Source organism: Lagenorhynchus albirostris, chromosome 17 (assembly GCF_949774975.1).
Source record: "Lagenorhynchus albirostris chromosome 17, mLagAlb1.1, whole genome shotgun sequence".
In the NCBI taxonomy this organism is placed as follows: Eukaryota; Metazoa; Chordata; class Mammalia; order Artiodactyla; family Delphinidae; genus Lagenorhynchus; species Lagenorhynchus albirostris.
In genome coordinates, this window is record NC_083111.1 from 26,625,089 (window position 1) to 26,630,716 (window position 5,628).

Sequence of the window (5,628 nt, forward strand, 5' to 3'; positions counted from 1 at the left end):
TAGAACTGGGAGTTCAGAAATAAACTCTTATATTAATGGTCAGTTGAATTTTGACAAGAGTCCCAAGACAATTTAATCAGAAAGAATAGTCTTTTCAACAAACAGTGCTGGGACAATTGGTTATTCACATACAAATAAATAAAGTTGGACCCTTCCTCTTGACACACAAAAAAATGAGCTAAAAATGAATAATAGATCTAAGCTAAAACTATAAAAGCTAAAACTATAAAAGTCTTAGAAGAAAATATAATAGTTAATTTTCAAGTTTGTGGGTTGGGCAAAATGTTCTTGGCTAACATTAAAAGCAAAAGGGACAAAACAAAAAGCAGATAAATTGGACTTAATCAAAATTATTTTTTTTTCTGCTTCAAAGGATACCATCAACAAAGTTAAAAGAAACCTAGAAAAATGGAGAATATATTTATAAATAACTCATAAGAAACTTGCATTGATAATATAAATTATTCTTCTAAGTCAATAATAAGAAGACAGATAATCCAAGTTAAAAATAGATGAAGAATCTGAGTGAATATTTCTCCAAAAGATATACAAATGGCTAATAAGCACATAAAGTGCTGAACAGCATTAATTATTAGGTACTTGCAAATGAAAACCACTATGAGATACCACTTCACATCCACTGGGATTGATAAAATCAAAAAGATAAATAATACAAAAGTTGGCAAGGATATGAAGAAATTGGAAAACTCATAGACTTCTCATAGGAATGTAAAATGATGCAGCCACTTTGGAAAAAGTGACTGCCAGTTCCTCAAAATTCAAACATACAGAAAATGTATAAAGAAGTCTTTGCACTCCTAGGTATATACCCAAGGGAAATAAAAACAAATTTGTGTACCAATGTACATAGCAGCCATTATTCATAATAGTCAAAAAGTGGTAACAGAACAAATGTTCATAGATTGATGAATGGATAAACAAAATGTGGTGTATGTATACAATGGGGTATTGGTGCTTAGTGACTTACTTCAAAAGAGTGAAGTATGGAAAAAGAAAGAAAGAAAGAAATTCATTGTAGAAAAACCTGGAAAATACAGTCTTGGTCAACTGACCAAAGTAAACATCATCAGTGATAAGTAATCTTGATAATATGTAACCTGTTACACTATGAGAAGTGTGTTTCACCTCTACAATATTCTCACTGAAAACCTTAGCCTAACCATGAGAAAAATATACAATAAACCCAAATTGAGGAACATTGTACAAACTGCCTGTTCAGTACTCAAAACTGTCAAGGTCATGAAAAACATAGAAATTCTGAGAAACTGTTACAGCCAAGAGATGCTTAAGGAGACATGAAAACTAATGGAATGCGGTGCCCAGATGGAATCCTGGAACAGAAAATTGTTAGGTAAGATGTAAGGAATCTGAAGAGAATACAGACTTTAGTTAATAAAAATGTATCAATATTGATTTATTGATGCAAACAAATTGACCATAATAATGTAAGATGTTAATAATATTAGAAATTGGGTATGCTGTGCTCAGTGAAATCTCAATTTTTCTCTAAATCTATAAAGTTCTAAAAAAAAAGTCTACTAAAAAAATCTAATTTATAAGTAAAAATATGTCATCAAATAATAAGCCCAAGCAAAGGTAAGCATGAAGTGCTCACTTCGGCAGCACATATACTAAAATTGGAATGATACAGTGAAGATTAGCATAGCCCCTGTGCAAGCATGACATGCAAATTCGTGAAGCATTCCATATTTTTTGTAAGAGGGAGAAGATATGGAGAGATATGTATATATGTATGTATATGTATACATATAGCTGATTCACTTTGTTATAAAGCAGAAACTAACACACCAATGTAAAGCAATTACACTCCAATAAAGATGTTAAAAAAAAATAAGCATGAAGCTCATGGACAAAATTGTTTAAATTTATTGAATTAAACAAATGGTGAATTTTCTACAATGTTTATAGATGAAAATATTTAATAAATTCGGATCTCTCAAAATCATTCTACTAATTTAATGCAATCCAATAAAATTCAAGCAGTGTTTTTCACAAAATTTGAAAAGAAGCTGCCTAAAATGTACATGACATAGAGCCAATAATAGTCAAGACATTTTTAAGAACAAAAGTTGTCTCTATTATATTTCAAGACAAAAGACAGAGCATTTCAAAAATTGTGTAAGAAATAATTAGACCAATGAAACTGAATAAGGAAAACAGATGCAAATCCACCCTCTATGAAAAGTTTGTGTATGACAGCAGAAGCATTATATATCAGTGGAAAAAAAGATGAACTATTCAATAAATGGTGCTTGTTTAATTGGAGGTCCATATGGAAAGAGACTGAAACATAACTTTATCTCATACAATGTAAAACATAAACTCCAGATTTAATTTCAAAACAAAAGTGAGGAAAGCAAAACACCTGGAAGAAATTAAGATATTACCTCCATAAGATTATGAGTGCTGAATGTAAAGGGTTTTAAGGAAGGTAGATTAGCCTTTATTTGATCAACCTCATCACCAAAAATAAAGAAATGCCAGTTAATTATATATGATTGAAAGCATCAGAGAGAACCAAAGTAGCCTTTAGCCATGTCCAAAAACATCCATATCCCAAGGAGAAGGGAAGTACGTTATGTGAAACCAGCATTTGGTGCTACCTTTTCTCTCAAGGCATTTGCAATCTACCAATGGCAAGATATGCATCTGAGAATCTGAGCAGCACTTGCAACCATCTCACAGAACTAGAGAAACAAGAGTTAGAGTTCAGAATTCAACAAGGTAGAGGCTCTCTGGTAATGAGCCTTGGATTTAAGGTGGATCTCCCAAAGGAGTAAAGACAAACCAGAAATAGATCACCCATACAGAAAAATAAAACCTCTCACTAACACACCTCACTTCTTGAATTTAATATGGATATTTACCTTTGCTTTAGCTATGAATGAGAAACCAACAGACTTTTGGCAACCCCACATGTCTAAAAGACAAAGAGTGGAGTTCAGACTCCCAAAGAGGAAGGCATTATAAATACTCTAGTTTTTCAGTTGAAACTAATAAAGGACTTAATAGAGAATTAAAGGATAAGTGACAAAAAGAGCAAATTATAACAGAAATGAATAATAGAAACCCACAGGGAATCCAGATATTGGAATATCAGGTATACCCTTTATAGTAACAGTAAAACATATGAAGTTAATTGAGAAGATACAGAATTTCAGCAAAGAAAAGGAATATATAAAAGGAATATAAATAGAAATTTCAGATCTGAAAATATAAAAAAAACTAAAATAAAGAATTCAATATACAAGTTTAATGGCAGATTAGCCACAGTGCCTTCTCTCCAAAAAACAAATCAGATTAATGAGGTGGAAGATAGTTCTTTGATCCAGTTCCAAACACAGAGAGAGATGAGAGGAAAAAGGATGGAAAATACACCAAAGTACTTAAGAGACAAAAGGGATATATTAAAAATACCTAACATAACCTGTAAATAGAGTCTCAGAAGGAAAGGGCAAAGAAAAGAGTACATAAAAAATATTTGAAGGAAAAAAGCAGATAATTTTCCAAACTGATCAAAGGCACAAATAGAAATAAAATAAATAATCAAAGACAAACAAATAAGATCATAAAAGCAGGAAGGAAGAAAAAAATGGACCAGCTAGCTAGAATAAAAACAATAGAACTTACAGCTGACTTTTCTATAAAAATTATGGAAGCAGATTTTACAGCTGAAATTTTTTTAAGTGAAAAAATACACTAACAGAGAAATCTATTCACAGAGAAAGTGTGCTTCAAAAATACAGGTAGGGACTTCCCTGGTGGTCCAGTGGTAAAGAATCTGCCTTACAATGTAGGGGACGCAGGTTCGATCCTTAGCCAGGGAACTAAGATCCCACATGCCGCGGTGCAACTGAGCCCGCATGCCACAACTACTGAGCTCGTATACCTCAGCTAGTGCCTGCATGCTGCAAACTACTGAGCTCATGTGCCCTGGAGCCTGCACACCACAACTAGAGAATAGAAAACCCACAACTAGAGAAAACACAACTAGAGAGAAGCCCACGCACCACAATGAAGAGCCCATACATTGCAACAAAAGATCCCGCATGCCTCAATGAAGATCCCAAGCACCACAATTAAGACCTGACACAGCCAAAAATAAGTTAAATAAGTAAATCTTAAAAAAAGAGAAGAAGGTATATTTTCATTATATACTTTTTCAGATATATAAAAATTAGGAAAATGTATCACTATTGGATCTATATTAATGAAAATACTTAGGGAATACTTAAGACAGAGGGAAAATGATCTAATAGAAGTCTGGAAATTCAGAAAAGAATAAAGATTGAAAATATTGAATGTATAAATAAATCTAAATGAATATTGACTGCATACAAAAACATTGCTGTCTTGTGGGATTTAAAAATTATGAATAATTAAAGTAAATGACAACCATAAAAGAAAAATCAGAAAGTGAAAAATAGAGTTAAAGTGTTTTAAAGTCTTTGCATTGTCAGGGGAATATTAAAAGCATTACGTTAAATCAGACTTCAATAAATAAATAATAATTTCTCATGTAACAACTCAAATAATATTTTTAAAATATGACAGACAAGAGGATAAATATTAAAAATGCTTAATTAAACCAAAGAATGAAAAAAAGGAGACAAAAGAATGTTTAAAGCTTATGGGACAAAAACAGTACAAATAACCAGGTGGTACATTTAAACACAAACTGATGAGGAAATATACTAAATACACCAATTAAAAAATAAAAATTGCCAGACTTAACTTAAACAGACATAATAAATGATGATAAACTGAAAAGAAGGTAAAAAATCAGAAAAAATAATTTCAAACAAAAGAAAACCAAATAGATGATAAATCTAAATAGAAATTTATCAAAAATTATATTCAGTATAAACAAAATCAATACTCCAATTTTAGAAAGATCATGATTGATTAAAAAATAAGAATCAACTGTATATGTTGACATTAATATTAGACAAAATGGACAATAAGAAAATAAACATTATAAGAGACAAAAATGGGCATTTTAGAACAATAAAGGAGCCAACCAACTTAGAAGTTATTCAATTAAAAATATACTAGTTGACATGGTCTCAAAATATATAAAGCAAAAATAATTAGAGGTATAAAGATACTGGCAGTAGTCATGAAGCTGCTAGGTCAAAGACAAAGGTCAGTTTATTTCTCACAGCAAGAGCAATAGAGAGAGTAATACTCATACCAGTTCCCTGAGCCCCAATACCGAAAGAACAGTGTGACTCATCAGATGATGCCTCTATAGCTGTGGGATGCACTACAGGAGTGAAACCCAAGCTAAGGAAATCTACAGTCTTATAAGAAGGCCACTAGAAAATGTAGCCTAGAAGGTGTCCCAGAAGAAGACATTATTTTTATTATAATCCTGGTCAGGAAACAAACCTTCTTTCTGCCCCAAAGGGTGGCACTATGTCTATCTTCCAAAATTATTTTGTATAAATTCTTGAAAAGATACTCTGAAAAAGAAACAGATTCCAGATATGCAGAAGCACCATGGGGAGTTGTCTTCCACACCATTAAAAGAGTGAAGAAGCAAGCCTAACAGAAGAAGATATTGAAAATGCATATGACCTAAAA

The 5,628-nt window shown here is 31.8% G+C and overlaps 1 non-coding gene across 1 annotated transcript; it reads left to right on the forward strand.

Annotated features, from left to right (window-relative positions):
* The first annotated feature begins 1,628 nt into the window (after positions 1-1,628).
* Positions 1,629-1,735, forward strand: LOC132508444 (U6 spliceosomal RNA). Its single transcript, XR_009536583.1, has one exon. It is a non-coding gene; the product is annotated as a U6 spliceosomal RNA (small nuclear RNA).
* Positions 1,736-5,628: the final 3,893 nt, after the last annotated feature.